The following is a 16,861-nucleotide window of genomic DNA, read 5'->3' on the forward strand; positions in this document are numbered from 1 at the left end:
ACACAAGTTCCATTTCTTCTCTCTGGCTCCACAAGGCTGACTGGAGCCTAACTCTTTGTGAAGTAAACTCCTTCATGAAGTCTTTACTGATGTAGCATGTGCAGTCACACACACGCCTCTTAGTACGAGCTAACGGTAGCTTGACAGTATGAATCAGGCATCTTTCAAGTGCTTTACAAATATTAGGTTATTGGAACTTCAGAATAATTTTATGAGGCAGGTACTGTTATAATCAACAATTTTTAGAAGAGAAAACTGAGGCCCAAAGTCATGAAGTTAGTCAGTAGTAGAGTCAGTATTTGAAATTTGGCAATTAAAACTTATTGATTTTAAAGAGATAGAGGAAGGGGGGTGGGAGAGAGAGAGAGGGAGAGAGAAAGAAAGAAAAGAAAGAAAGAAAGGCAAATACTGACTTATTCCACTTATTTATACATTCATTGGTTGCTTCTTATATGTGCCCTCACCAGGGATCAAATCCACGAACTTCGCATATGGGGACAATGCTCTAATCACATAAGCTACTAGGTACGGCTCTTGAACTTTGGCAGTTTAAACCTGTATACCATTATGCCTTTTGATTGTAAGAACTGACTCTGAATATTTTACTCATATTTATTTGTTCCACTTTATGGTGCCTTGTTTGGGGGAATAGTCCAATAAGTGTATTGAATCAGTGAATGAATGTATGACCTAGTCTTTCAAATTATATCATTTCATGAGTGAACAGTGGTAAAAATATGAATCTTACACTGAGGCAACCTGGGTAGGGTAATGCCACTTATTACCTCTGGGGTATGGGAAAATTACTTAACACCTCTAAACCTGTTTTCTTATCTGTGTTGTTGGCATAAGGATAGAACTGCTGTTAGAATTAAGTATGTATGTAAAGTGCTTAACACAGTGCCTGCAACATAATCAGTGCTCAGTCCATTGAGCTGACTTTTTATTGTTTTTTGAAATAAAATAACTTCCCCAAATATGCTTACACTTACATGCTTGGACAGTTTTTCAGTTGTGCTTATTCTGTTAACTTTAAAAACCAAAGATCTAATCATATAACCAGAGATGTTAATGCTGTTCCAGGATCCTTTCTGGCACCTCGCCCTCAGCAGGACATTCCTGTAGGTTGAAGGGCCGGTCCTGTAGAACCGACCACCTGTGAGCAAAGGGGCCGGAGGGAGGCCCTGTCTCTCTCCCAAACATCTGACGCACCTGCAGGCGGCACTTCCGGCACTGCCCATCCTTCTTTGCCGTGAGCTTGGCTTGCTGGGAAGTTATTTTGCATTCCAGGGATAGCCATAGAGCATTCTGGGTGAGAAGGGAAAAATAGCAGAAGACTCAATTTTTCTCTGGATAACACTTAATGTGGCTAATCTACAGTGCTGGCTGGAAGTTTAGGACCTCTTGCTAATCATAAACACCAGTAATGATCCAGTGCTTCATGTGTGCCAGGGGCTGCATTCAGTGCTTTATTTCCAGGATCTCAACCAATCCTTATTGTGAATCCAGTTCACAACCCTATGTGAATTTTAAACTGTAGTTGTAAACTAAAAATTAAAGAGTGCCACATGTGTGTTAAGGGGCTATGATGATAAAATCAAATATTTCTTTGCGATGTTTTCCCACATTTTTCTTTCCAAGCAAGTTGTTCAGGGCTGCAACACCTTTGGACTCTGCAGAGAAGTCCTCTGAAGTGAAGAGATGTTTGGCAGAGGAATAAGATAAAGGCTGTGTGGAGAAGGCAAGAAGCTTCATTCTAGTTGACAGTTTATTTTAACTCAGAAGAAGCTAGTAACAAGGAGCTGAGTCCGATTTCTTGGCTGCGTGTGTTTGCTTCTTCGTAAGAAACAAACATTGTGCTGGTTTCCAGTGCCTCCCCCTTTTCCTTATGGGGCATTTAAAAGGTTTTATTTTTATCCTCCCACGTCTCCCAAGTTTGATGATTTCCTTTGAGGAAAGGTCTACACAAAACACACACACAGACACACACACAAGAACAGTGCCTGAGTTATATAGCTGACACCCAATATGTTTGCTGAATGAAGGCATGACAAAATTTTAAAAAATTTCTTTTTTCCCTGAGAAAGGGAGCTGCTGTGAGATTTTTAAATGGTAAAATTGCAATGTATGAAATTCTTTTTAAATTTTTGTTATAAAATAATTTGAGGAAGAAATTATTCTAAAATGTGTGGCATTACTTAATCTTGGTGATTCAGGACAGATTACTGGAGTGGCTTGTAACTCCTTTAGAGTTTATTGAGGTGAGATCACTTACCCTTATACTAAATGGGCCCAGCCTGGTATGCTTTTAAGTTTGTGTAATCTGATTTTCATAAATTCCCTCTCCTGTCTCTCTTTCACTGTCTACTATTTCTTCTTGCCTTCTGCATGTCTTGCTCTAGCAGTGTTCTCTCCATCCCCCATTCAATTAGCTGTTTCTGCTTTACTATTGACTAGGGAGCTGGCAAATGAGGTTTGTTAGAACTATGTGTATGATAAAAATAAACAGTGTTGAATTTAGACTAGACAGGCTCTTCTCTAAGGGAAGGGAATGGAAAGGTAAAATGTCTCTAGAAATAGTCTCCTCTAAGCGAGGCTACCCCACGCATATATACACAGTTGCACTGGGTCTCAGTTGCCTGTGTTATGAAAAAGGGAGAAGTGGCATGGATAATTCCTTTATTCTTTTGGACAATAAGCATTTCTGAAAACCTCTGGTAAGCAAGATACTGGTGAGATATGGAGGTTAAAATACAATCACACAAACACAACCCCTGAAGAATCAGAATTTATAAATCATTATGAAAGATAAGATATGCACAAGAGTTTGTAGTGCAACTTGTATAATACTGGGAGTAGTATAAGAGTATATGGCCAGTAGAAGATATACGATAAAACAATCCAGTGTCTGAAAGGAGGAGACAACTGTGTCAGTCAGGAAGGGGTTTATGAGCAAATGGTATTTGAAGTGAGTCTTGATGTGATGACAGGTTTTAGAGAGAGAGATTAGTGGGGAGCAGTGGTGTATGAGTTCGGGTCAGAGCAGAGAAGCAGGAATAATTGGATTAATGACATGGAATTTGGGATTTATCATAGGGATTAGATCTACTATTGTGAGAGAAGCTTTTGGGACAATTAAAGCCCTATAAGGGGAAAGTTGGGAAATCAGATCCAAGTCTAAGGATCCTGAGAAGCAGCAAGTAAAGAAATCTCTGGAAGACCTTTGCCACTGTATATGGTAGGCAGACAGTCAGGAAGAAAAACTGTGTGTGAAGTGGAAGAGAGTAATCTGGAACCCTCTGGGACAAACCAAAACCCTTAACTGTTCTCACTGTGTCTAATCTCTACAATGCGGGTACCTGGCAGACAGAACCATGGAGCTTCCCACCTGCCTGGCCTTGGACTTGGGGAAGTTAAAGGGACTTGAAGGAGTGTGGATGTGACTACTGCCCCTTTCTAGGAGGTGAGCCTCCAGATCCGCAATAACCTTCGAGAGTCACTAGAAGGACTTTCCAAAGGCAATGGCTATTCCTTCACTTATCCCATCCATCAGGCAGATTTCCCTGGAGGCAGTCCTAACCAGGAACCATGCACAAAAGGGCACTCTGGAAACCATAATTCCAGTTTAAGTTGACACGGTTAAAAACCATTTGTGGTACCTAAAATGTAAGGAACAGGATGAACAGGTAAACTGAAGGAAGGAAACCTATGCTTTGCTTGGGGAGAGTCCATCTGGACTAGGAGGTGGTATATGATCAAGAGGGCCATTGAAAATCAGACTTTTAAAAGGTGAGCTGAGTTTGTATTACTGAGAAATTTGCACTTAATCCTACAAAGCAAGGACAAGCACTGAATCTTCTTAAGCAATAGAGGCATGACCAGATCTGTGTTTTACCTCTGGCACTGAAAGTCAAAGCATTGGAATTCAGAAAGGGGATTGGTGGGGCAATTAATAATGATTCTGTTATAATAATCCAGGCAAGAAAATATGCATTTCCAGAGCTGTCTTCTGTTCTCAGTGGAGAAGGTGACTCAGAGTCATCATAAGGGGTTGTTCAGGATTATCCAGGGAACTAAGAGTCTTAGTGTGCATTACAAGCCAAGGTGATCTTACTCAGGGCTAATGTTGTGAACTATAATGTCATTATGCTATATCTGGATAACTGTTCTTTAAATTTCCTGGATGATTCTGCCTCTACTACATGAAGAGCAAGAGAAAAAGTATATGTAATTGGAACATCAACTGTAATGAAATTGGCTTATGCAACCATGTCAGTGACACTTTGAGAGAATCTTTAAAAATAAGTATTACTTATTTCATTTAGTAAAATAATGGCTTTTGGCTTTACTGAATTGAAATAGTGGTAGTCCCTTATGTTTGGCCAACAATTTGCATACTACTTATATTTCATTTGCTTTGACAATGACTCTGCAAGGTGAGTTTGGTCTGAGTTCATGTAAGTGAGAACACTGAAGCTCAGAGGTTGTGATAATCATCAAGTAGCCACTTGGCCTTTGGTGAGTCAAGAGCACTCACTGAAGTTCCATATACTCGACGGACACCATTTTATTGCTTGTCCCTCAATGTCACTCTATGCACCATTGCCTGATCATCTTCTTGGGACATATAACTGGTTATGCTGTGTCCTGTTCTAAATCTGTGCATAGATTTTTGGACTTCATTACCTTTATGGTTTCTCTCCACCCAGAGAGCTGTTTTCATAACCTAGGTGTTAATTGTCAAATTTTTCACCCCCCTTGAAGGACATTTTACTGCCTTGTATCAAAATACAGGATATTTGATATACACCAAAAACAGTAAACAGGAAAGCCTTTACGATAGCCTATCAAAGCAGGTACCTTAAGATCCCCAGGAGAGCCACACATCTTTGAATCTGGTCATTCCATAAGTCTTCTCTGTCAGCACATACCCCTAAATGTTTAAAAAACATATCTCTGGCTTCCTACCTGTCAAAACACAGAAGAACTCATTCACTTGTCTTGACTTATTTAAAACACATACTTACACCCAGGGCTTTATCACCTGAGAGTTCAGCAGCCAACAGTAGGTGAATACAAATGCTGTAAACTTCATTCAGCACACCTCTGCAGTGTTCTGTCCTCCTAGAGGGATCCCTAGGCACATCCAATTGGGGCAACAACCTCAGGCTCTATGCTTTGGGACATCTGGGACTGTTGCGGTTATTGATGTAGAGACAAGGCTCAGGAGGAGGGATATAGAAATCAGGCTTTCCCAGCTGCCATTTAACAGAGTACTTGTAATGGTTCTCTGAGATTGCTGGATCGTTAGGGTCAAAAGGCTAAACCCAGCTTTGTGCAGAAGCCAGAGAGGGACGTGCCTTGTTTAGAGCCAGCCAAGCCTGTCTATAACTGGCCTTCTGAGTACGAGTGCAAGAACTTTTTACTGTGTGCAGTGTGCTGCCTCTCCCATGGGAGAGCTGGCCTCATGTCTCCCTACCAGATACATGGATTTCCTGCTTCTTTGTGTTTGTATGTAGGGAAAAGCTTGGGGGATTGCTTGATGTCTAGTAAGAAAAAGAGTAGCTAAAATATTTGAGTGCTTACTATGTGTCAGGTTGTTTATGAAATCATTTCCTGTAATCTTCATACTTGTTTCTAGGAGGTACTTTCCTGACCTGTCTGCCAATGAGGAAACTGAATCCCGGAACAGTTACGATGTCTGCACAGCTATAGAGGATTTAAGTCCTGGTCTGTGTGACTCAGAAGCCACACTGAAACCTCGCACTTCGCTTCACGGTACCAAGGTGTGCCTTTTATCCCATGGCCCCATCCACTCTGCTGACACATACGACGTGAGCATCTTGTAAGAGATGTTTACTTACTGCACTGATCTGTCTGATGGTTCCCCAGAAACCCAGCATGGGCGAGCTAGCTCACTAGGCATTGGAACTCTGGTCTCCTATTACATCCTTTTCTCCTTTTTCAGCTCCTTTCTCCTGTTTTGACAGCATTTCTATTTCTTCAGCATGCTTCTCTGACTTTGAGGTTTGGATAGGAGAGTAGGGGAACAAGTGCTTTGCAAAAGCCCTAGTCTGCCATTTCTGAGAATGAGGTCTGTGGAGATGCACTGTCAGATTCCAGATCCCCAGAGTGAAAGGCCCAAAGGCGTCTGTAGGAGAGACAGGCACTTCTCTGACATGGTGCCAGAAACCCCAACCAGGACAAGCAGGTAGAGATTCCAGGGGATCAGAGTCCAGTTCGACATAATGGGAGACTTATTACAGTGTGGGCCATGGGAAAACTAAATTGATAATGAGTCCACCATCACTAGAGATATTTAAAGAAGGCCTAGACATCCACTTGGCAAAGATGTTACAGGGAGATTTGAACATTGGAAAAAGACGTTTGAATCAAAATGACATTTGAGGGCTTTTCCGGTCTTGGGACTCTGTCTTGAATTCGCTTAGAAAGTTCATATTGGGAATAAAGGTTTCTCCTTGTTATAATTTACACCAACTTGTGATGTCGCCTCCCCCCTCCCCCTGTGCTTCCCCCGTCTGAACAACCACTCGATTTAAGAAGGGACCTTCGGATGAGGAAGGATGTGGTTCCTTCCCGCTGGCAGCACTCCGGGTCAGAATGGGAGACTTGTGCTGGGCCTAGCACGGATCCGTTGGGCCCTCCTACCCACCCAGTTGTGGCTGAGACCAGAGCACGTGGGAGGTACACATCCATGTAGAGAAACTGTCTACTAGCTGCCAGCTCTGTTTTTTTTTTTCTTTAATTACTAATGAATGCAGTCTTGCCCAGGTTAGATAGAGCTCTTGGAGGAATGAAGAGACACCTACAAGTTCCAGTCTGGCCAGACAAGCATCCCTTGAAAAATATTCCCTCTACAGTTGGCAGCATAAGAGAAAATGCCTTTGAGAGCAGTTTCTTCTTGCCATTTCAAAGGAGAGCCGCTTGTAAGCCAGGACGTGAGGAATGCAAAGCTTCTTTTTCTCCCTGTTTTCTTTTTTTAAATTGGCTTAGTACTAATCTGAAAGCTGTGCTGTTTGAAAATGATAATAATCCTTTGATTTAATGTCAGAGTTGAGACAATTCCTTAGTTCTTGAAGGAAGGAGTATTATAATGATAGGAAATGTTCAGCGATTCTTAACAGCTTTGATTTGAATTAATGAAAAGAGTGTTACCCAAACTGACAGCCGGGCTTGCTGGCCAGTGCTGCAGCTAAGAATGGACAACACTTTTCAATTCAATACAGTGATTTCCCCCCTCAGGACTTATAAAGACATTACCAGTCTCCAACGCACTACAGTATAAATGTATTTCAATAGCATGGTACAGCTAAGTATGCTTTGCTCGAATCTATCACGTTTGGATATGTCAAACTGTGAAGTCTTATCTTTTACAAGGAAACTTCAGGAACTCACAGCTATCTGATGACAGGTCAACCCCACTGTCTCCAGGAAATAAACATGATAAAAAACTTCATAGCTGCAAGAACATGTTAGGGATCCGGTTTAACACAGCCTGGAGGTAGTTTGGCCAAGATTTTCCACATACACCATAAATCACAAAGCCTTGGGAAGACAGCGGCCGCTGCCGCTTCTCTAGCAGTGTGCTCATTGTTCCTGGGCTCAAGTTGCTAGCTGTCTTTCGCTGACACAGAACCAGTGTCTGTTTAGACAGGACTCTATCCCTGGGATATAAATGGTATGTTATTTTTAGGGGATGGTTCTATTTTCTAGTAGGTTTTCAGAGATGGGAGGCAGTGAGAGAGCAAGGCTTGACCTGGGAATGAAAAGCCATTTCATGTTTTCATAAGTGAGCTACTTCCCCTTCCTGGGCTCCTGTTTCCCAAATAGTGTCCCGAATGGCATTGTTTGATTTCCACAGCCCTTTTTGATTTTCTAGAGGTTTTCTTGATAAGAAGGTAGATAAAGGAGGAGAGAATTAAAAAGCATTCAAGTGGAGGATAGAGCTTAGGAAAATAAGTTTACTTTAAATAGGACTCAGAAAAGCCTCGTTGCAATAAGCCTTCATAGCAAGTGTGTGAGACTGTTTTGCATACTACAAGGTAGTGTTTGGATTTCCCCATATGTCTCATTTCCACTTGACAAGACCTAATGAGAACCTTGAATCACAGCCATGAGGAAGCTTAGAGACCATCAGGTTTAATTCCCTCATTTTCTCCATAATGACCCCAAGGTCCTTGTTTAGGGTGACACAGATCCTTGAATTCAAATCTCCTGGCTCCTTGCGCAGGTCACTTTGGTATATATTGCCTGTTCAGTTTATTTAGCAGTGGTGAGTCCTTAGTAAAAGAATCAGGCCGGAGTTTCAAAATTGATTGGTTCTAAATAATAGAATTTGGTGACCAGAAATATATGCTAGCAAGATGATTTGTTTTATATATATAGTTTACTTTCCCCATGATACATTGTTTGAGCATGAGTTCCCTTTTGTGGGCCTTTGTTCCTGGCCAATAATGCCTTTCTTTCTTGTAGGTTTCAGAAGTTCTATCTTCTCCAAGTAAAACTTTTCCCTATAACTCACTCTTGGGTCCTTGCCAGGGCCATTCACCTTCACATTTCTGATCACAGTCTCTCAAGGTAAAATCATAGCTCTCTGAAAATACTCAGTGATAGGTGCATTTTAGGTCGTAGAGTATTATGACCTAAATTAAGGTTGCAGTTCCTAATTACTAATTTTGTAATCATGGAGTAGCCACTGACACTATAGAATAAGATTTACTTATCCTAAATTATAGATATGATTATTTCCAACATCAGCTGACCTTGGATCAATCAAGTTGTCCTTGTGCTTTTGTTTTTCATCTGTTAAGTAGGGTGGTTGGCCCATGGCCCTCCCAAGGTCTTCTATGATCAAGGATCTTGTTATAATTGTGTGTGTGTGTTTTTTAAGAACACACATTTCAGCCCTGGCTGGTGTGGCTCAGTGGACTGAGTGCTGGCCTGAGAACCACAGGGTCTCTGGTTCAATTCCCAGGCAGGGCACATGTCTGGGTTGTAGGCCAGGTCCCCAGTACGGGGCACACAAGAAGCAAATGTACATTTATATTCCTCTCCCTGTCTTTCTCTCTCCTTTCCCTCTCTCTAAAAACAAACAAACAAATAAACAAACAAGTCTTAAAAACAAAAAAAAAACACACCATTTCTCTGTTTTTAATTTAATATTTTATTTATTTATTTTTAGAGAGGAGAAGGAAAGGAGAAGGAGAGGTAGAGAAACATCAATGTGTGGTTGCCTCTTGTGTGCCCCCTACTGGGGACCTGGCCCACAACCCAGGCATATGCCCTAGGCTGGAAATTGAACTGGAGACCCTTTGCTTCACAGGCCAGCACTCAGCCCACTGAGTGACACCAACTACAGCTAATCTTGTTGTAGCTGTTTTAGTAGCATAGCTTTCTGAAGTGTATTCCATAGCACACAGCTGTTTCATAGAGAGTATCCTGAGAAATTATACTTTTAATTAGTAATTCATGGTCATAATTTTGAACATCATTTTTTTTTCACTGTCCATAATAATGTCCCCAGGACTTATGGAAATATGTAAGATCCTAACACTAAGTGGCCTCAGGCCCTGAGATTACTAGGGTTATTGTTTTTGTGTTTGTTTGTTCATTTTTTCTAATAGCTCAACTTTTTCACTGCCACATCAACATACCTACTTACAAAAGCCTTTTTCCTTCCATCCAAATTAGCTACTCTTTCTGCTTTGGCATAAGGGCTTGAATAAAAATCTGAGGCTTTGTACTGTAAGTGACATTGATTCATTATTTTATTTTATTTTTTTTTAGATTAAGGCAGAACTCATTCTGGTTGCAGTTAGACCACTGGTTTGCATAGTTGTTGGCTACTGGGTATTTGCTTGCTAGTTGATGCTGGCTAATAATTGAGTTACCAGCTGCTGAGGGATAAGTATCTGCCTTTTTTTCTATGTGTTGTGCCTTCCTCCTCTGTTAGCTGTTAATCTTCTTAGACATTAGAATCATGTTAGGTTATTTTTGTGGTTTTCTGAGTAGATGCTAGGACTCTATGGAGTTTTATTAATGCTAAAGGAAAATCATCACAAACCATAAGTATGGAAAGAGCAAATTTTTAAAAAAACCTAAAAATGTCATCAATAGGAAAATGGTTGAACACATAATGCTATAACTGGACAATGGAATTGTATTTAATCATTTAAAAAATGAATTCTAAATATATAAACTGATTTAGGAAAATGTGAATGGTGTATTGTTACATAAAATAAGCAACTTGTAGACTCATATATGATTCAGTTTTGTAAAAAACAATAAAGAAAAGCTTATGTGTGAAAAGATGGAAAAACTCTTAATCTGGTAGTTAGATGCATGTTAGGAGTGGGATTGATAAGTACTTAAAAGAGAGAGGGGGACATAATGCTTTCCCCTCTTACCTAATATAATTTCTTTAAAAGGGGATAATAAGATTCTAGGTACTTGACCCTAATTTTTTATTATGAAAATTTTAAAATATATAACAATGTTGAAAATATGTTTCAGTGAGTACCCATATAAACACTGCCTAGTTTCTACTATTAACATTATATAATACTTGCTTTATCACATCTTTATTCATTTATGAATCTATGGGTGTTTTTATGTTTTCCCATATTATCAGACTTATTTGAGGAAAGAACCTGCAGCCTCTTGCTAAATAGGACACATAGCTTGTTGCTAAGAGCCATAAAACCATATTTACAGATTTTATTGATTTGCAGACACAGAAACAAATATTAATAAAGAATTTGTCACATACCTATACCTTAGATACCATAGGTACCTTTTTTCTTCTTTCTTTTTCTTTTTTTTACTATTAATAATGTTGGCAGAGTTAGCAATGAACTTGAATTTCCTAGGCATCCTGTGAGTCCCCATCCCCTGCCACTATGCATTCATCTGTACCATGCTTTTCTATGTTCTCCTCGACAGCTTTGCAAACACTATACACTCCGATAGCCTCCTTCCTGGGATATTACATTATGATACATTTCTGGAAATTACCAGGTTTTGAAAATACAGATGATATGTGATTCCTTTGAACCACTGCTTGATTTTAGGGTTCTGATTGTCAGACACTGCAAGGAACTTGAGACAAACCATAGTTTGTTTCAGTTTACATAATCTCATTTGAAAAAAGTTTGTTCAGTTGAGGATACACAATGATTTGCAGAAAGGCAATTATATTGAAGAACAATGTTTTGGGGTACTTATTACAAATATCAAAATGTGGAATATGAATAACTTTAGGTCATAATTAAGTACTAGGCTCTTTTGTTCTGCATAATTTAAAAGCTGGACTTGCCTCCCTTTTTGGTGATCAGATGTTCTTTTCCCCCTAAAAAAGGATCAAATCCCTATTATTTCTCCCCTGTCTTATCATTCCTGGCCTTGTTGCCATAATTCTTTTTCTACTCCCCTGCATGTCACACTCTAGTCTTACCAGATGTCTTGGTTTCCACCAAATAACTGATGTACTTTTCTGCTTTCAGAACTTTGTTCAACTTGTTTTTTTTTTTTTTTTATAATTTCAGCTCCTCTTTCCTTCCCTTCTTTCTTCTTCACTCTTCCACTCTCATCTGTGGTCTCTTTGGTCCCCCCCACCTATGAGTGTGCACAAACATACATCTCTGCTTGTGTAAATGCAGGGACTTCCTCTCTAGATCTACCTGCTAGAAGAAATCACTTCTTTATTAGCATTCCCAAAGTACAGTATTTACACTTTATCACATAGAAGGTTGCTCCTCAGTCTATGATGTGCGGAGCAATAGTGAAATCACCCTCTGGGGGTTGACTGGAAATCCTGTCCTGGACTTACTGAATCAAAGCCTGCATTTCCCCAAAATCTCAAGATCATCCTTATTCACTATTACTACTTGAAAATCACTGTCTTAGAACAGATACTCAAGTTCACCTCTTACTTGACTGCTATTGTATTAGTGGATTCTGATGGAATATGTCTTATGATCAGGGACTGTCTTCACCTTTCATCTGCAGGGCATGGTGGGTAGATTTGCACACAGCAGGGGCCATTCAGTATATGTTTTTGAGTGAAAACCTGTGCTTTCAATGAGTAAGGGTATGTGAGGGAAAATATGAATGTGCAGTATGTTCATGATTCTTGTCAGCAAGAAAGCATTCATAATGTCTCATTTCTGTCATTGCTGTGGTTGGGTTTTATAGACCCTGTACAAAAAGACTCCTCACTTTATCAAATCTGTTTTCTCCTCTCACTTTGGCAAGTGCCACAATGAAATGGGGCATTTGAGCTTTCCAAAACTTATGCAAATTCATTCTCCAAGAGCCTATGAGGTCTGTCTAGAAAAAGTACCCCCATTGTTAATATAATGAGAATGGTTTGCATGACATAGATGTAACCTGGTGGCCAAGGAGAGTGGATAGGAATGTGCATGCATGAAAAATGATGACTTCATTGTCCTACTCAGTGGGGGCAGGAGATGCCACTGAGTGAACATAGGTACTGTGTGGCAGTCACATTCAAATGAGCAAGTGGAGCAACAAATCTGCATTAAATTTTGTGTTAAGGTTGCACATTACTCCGCAGAATCTATTTGGATGATTCAGAAGGCTGCTGCTATGGGCAACTGGTGATTGGCAGCTCCACCATGACAATGTGCCCACTCATGCATCACGACTCCTGCAGAGAGTTTTGGTGAAACATCAAATCACCCAGGTGACTCAGCCCTCCTACAGATTTGGCGCACTGCAACTTTTGACTTTTCCTCAAACTAAAATCACCTTTGAAAGGGAAGAGATTTCTGACCATCAGTGAGATTCAGGAAAATATAATGAGGCAGCTGATGGCAATTAGGAGAATTGTATGAGGTCCCAAGGTATCTACTTTGAAGGGGACTGAGGCATCATTGTCCTGTGTACACTGTTTCTTGTATCTTGTATCTTGTATCTTCTTCAGTAAATGTCTCTGTTTTTCATAGTACATGGCTGGATACCTTCTGGACAGATCTCACTGTATTTAAGGCACAGAGAAATATTGTACTGAGATTTTATGAATAAGGTCATAATTGTACAATGGGCATCACTGTTTACTTGTTTCAAGAACTGAAAGCCTATGCCCTGGCTGGTGTGGCTCAGTGAATTGAGCACTGGTCTGCAAACCAGAGTGTCACTGGTTCAATTCTCAGCCCGGGGCACATGCCTGGGTTGCAGGCCAGGTCCCCAGTAGGGTGTATGCAAGAGACAACCACATATTGACATTTCTCTTCCTTTCTTTCTCCCTTCTTTCCTGTCTTTCTAAAAATAAATGAATAAAAATCTTGAAAAAGAAAAAAATTAAAAGACTAATCACAAGGTCAGAATCTAATTTTGGTACATCTGATTTCAGGAAAAGAATGTTGTTTAGTTGATTATATTTGCTTTTTAAAAAACTTGGAAAGGGAGAAGCTTTATAATTTCAAAAGGACTTTTCAATCTCTCCCTATAAATTTTCTTCAGATGCTTTCCCCCAACATCTTTATCTTTCCCACTTTTCTTGGAGTTATTACATTTGTTATCTGTCACTTCTGTCTTCTTTGCCAATCTCTGCATCTTTGTTTTGTAGTTTTTTTATTTATTCCACCCCTTATTTCTATAATTCTGGTGATGTTCATGATCCTTCACAAAAATGCTCAGCATAATTACTAAAATTATAACAAATATAAATATATAAATTAAATATATAATAAATAACTAAATTAAAATAAATATAATAAAATAAAGTATAAAATTTATATTTATAAATTTATTTATATTTATATTTATTTATATTTATAAAATAACATAATTATAAATAAAATAACTAAAATAAGTAACCAAACAGATGATAATTTAACCTGTATAAGAACAAGCTTAGGCTTCGAGTCAAGATGGAGGTGTAGGTAAACATGGCCCACTTCCTCATATAAACACAGTACAAATTACAACCAGACTACAAAACAAATATTACCCAGAATAATCAGAAAATTGACAACCAAGGAGTTAAAGAAGTCACATTCATCCAGACGGATAGGAGGGGCAGGGATGCAGAGAGATGCAGAAAGCCAAAGAGATGTGAAGAAGCATGAAGAAGTGCAGAGAGGCATGGAGATGCAGAGGGGCAGAATGGGCAGTCCCACACTCATGTGTGATGAATGTAAAATGGGAGGGATACCTTGGGAGTGAGGGATCCCAGTGCCACACCAGACCACCCAACCCAGGGTTCCAGCGCAAGGAAGATGAGTTCCCATAACATTTAGCTGTAAAAAACAGTGGAGGCTGGGATGGTGGAAAAAACTGCAGAATTCTTAATAGCCTCCTCTTAAGGGCCTGCAACAGACTTAGGACTTATGCAGACTCATGCCCTCTGGGCTCCAGCACCATGGGAAAAGCTGGAAGGGCACTAATGGCATATGGTAGGAAATTGAAGGGTCTGGCATCAGGGTGTGTGCTGAGAGACAGCTTCCTCCCAGACAGAACTCCACAGGCTTGGCAGCAGCATTGTCCCCTCCCTACGCTTCCCTCCACACAGAGCCACAGAATGGGGACACAGACTACCCTGTACTGGCAGTTACCTAGGACTCCACCCCATCCAACTTAGTGGTGCTCTTTTCTACAATAGGCTGTGCTACTAAGAGAGGGAGTCAAAGCATCTCTACCTACTACACAGAAACAAACACAGGGAGGCTGCTAAATTGAGGAGATAAAGAAATACAGCCCAAATTAAAGAATAGATCAAAACTCCAGAAAAAGAACTAAATGAACTGGAGATAAGCAATCTAACAGATGCAGAGTTCAAAACACTGGTTGTTAAGATGTTTAAGGAACATCAATAGCAGAAGAAAGGCCCAGGCAGAAATGAAGGTTACACTAAGTGAAATAAAGAAAAATTTGCAGGGAATCAGCAGTGGAGTGGATGAAGCTAAGAATCAAATCAATGATTTGGGACACAAGTAGGAAAAATTTAATCAGAACAACAAGAAGAAAAAATAATTTAAAAAATGAGGAGAGGCTAAGGAACCCCTGGGACACCTTCAAACATCCAACATTGGAAACTTGAAGATGCTGGATGGAGAAGAGAAAGAGCAAGAAACTGAAAACTTATTTGAAAAAATAATGAAAGGACACTTGCCTAATCTGGTGAAGGAAATAGACATGCAAGTACAGGAAACACAGAGAATTCCAGATGAAACTGACCCAAAGAGGACCACACAAAGACACATCATAATTAAAATGCAAAAGGTTAAAGATAAAGAGAGAATCTTAAAAGCAGCAAGAGAAAAACAGATAAGTACCTACAAAAGCAAGTTTGCAGGCAAGAAGAGATTGGCAAGAAATATACAAAGTGATGAAAAGTGAAGCCCTACAAACCTAAATTATTCTATCCAGAAAAGCTATCATTTAGAATTGAAGAACAGATAAAGTGCTTCCCAGACAAGGTAAAGTTAAAGGAGTTCATCACCACTAAGACATTATTACAGGAAATATTAAAAGGACTTATTGAAGAAGAAGGAGATTAAAATAGCAACAAATTCACAACTCTCAACATTAGAATCTAAAAAACAACCAGAACCAAAATATAATCATAGATATGGAGATCATTTAGAAGGTTATCATTTGGGAAGGGGAAGAATAGAGGAAAAGGTATAGGGAGTAAGAAGTACAAATTGGTAGGTACAAAATAGTCAGGAGGATGTTAAGAACAGTATAGAAAATTGAGTAGCTAAAGAACCTATATGCATGACCCAAGAAAAGGAAAAAGTGGGGGGCATTGCAGGAGGGAATGGGGGTACTGGGTGGATGGGACAAAGGTGGAAAAATTTGGACAACCATAATAGCATAATCAATAAAATATATTTAAAAAATAAAAAATATAAACAACTACCACATGAATAAAAAAAGAACAAGCTTAGTGGATGCTTGTGATTTGTCCTGTTATTAAAAACAAAGTTGAATATATAATTCTATGTTCATCCATTTTGTTTAGATTATTAAAATTTTGAATACTTGTCTATTTCTGTGTATTATTTATTTAGTATACATTTTCCAGTTCTCTGCTCTCCATGTGGGATTTCAATGGATGCAAAAGTGGATTATAAAAAAAACAAAATGAAACTTGTTTGCCCTTCAAAACTTGAAGGTGCTCACAGTGAAATAGAAGAGATGAGACAAACAGGAGTAACCACACTACAAGATAGAAGGGGATAAACACTATCAAATATAACAACATTGTCATAGAGTTTTGTTGAGAAACCCAGGAGGTATTAGAATATACAGAAATGGCGGGGAGTTTATTAGAGCACCGAGGGGCTAGTTTCTATGGATTCTGGTTATTGTTCTTTACAATCAGGATCTCATTCTATCCCACTTTTTCTCTCTCTACCACTGTCTTTTTCACTCCCTTCCTTTCTTCTTCCCAAGGGCTTTTACCTTTCTTCATTTTTGTTTTTCCATTTTTTTAAATCTTTGATGAACTAATGTTTGTATGATGTTCATTTTGAAGCCAAAGTCTCAAAAAGCACAGAATTCTCTGATTAGAAGTCGTTTTATAAACCTTTCTCATGAGCTTGTCTGTAGGGAAAGTGTTTCCCATTCTGGATGTACAATTAACCATTTATTTATGTTCATAAATTTCAATACTAACTCATTAATGGAAAATTTATTTTTCTTCCAAAAGTTTCTTTGCCCCTTGCTTCTGGCTTGGCTGTTCGTTTGTGATAAATGAGAATTAGTCTTCGGTCTCTTGTGTCAGTGTTTTAGTTCTTCTTTCCCCTAAAACTCATTGTAGTAAAACTTATAGTTGTTACAAGCTTAGGAGGTATTGAGAAAATATAATTGA

At 39.3% G+C, this 16,861-nt stretch overlaps 1 protein-coding gene across 4 annotated transcripts in view; it reads left to right on the top strand.

The window, feature by feature from the left end:
- LOC114490986 (interleukin 1 receptor accessory protein) overlaps positions 1-16,861 on the top strand; it is a 138,988-nt gene that overhangs the window by 10,962 nt on the left and 111,165 nt on the right. The window contains exon 1 of one of the 4 annotated variants that reach the window (XM_036017844.1): positions 3,298-3,463. The exons of the other annotated variants lie outside the window; for them this stretch is intronic. The gene's annotated coding sequence lies outside the window, so the exon portion shown is untranslated. Of the gene's footprint in view, positions 1-3,297; positions 3,464-16,861 lie in introns of those variants that run through there. 4 annotated transcript variants of the gene reach the window in all.

This window comes from Phyllostomus discolor, chromosome 2, assembly GCF_004126475.2.
Source record: "Phyllostomus discolor isolate MPI-MPIP mPhyDis1 chromosome 2, mPhyDis1.pri.v3, whole genome shotgun sequence".
Classification (NCBI taxonomy): Eukaryota; Metazoa; Chordata; class Mammalia; order Chiroptera; family Phyllostomidae; genus Phyllostomus; species Phyllostomus discolor.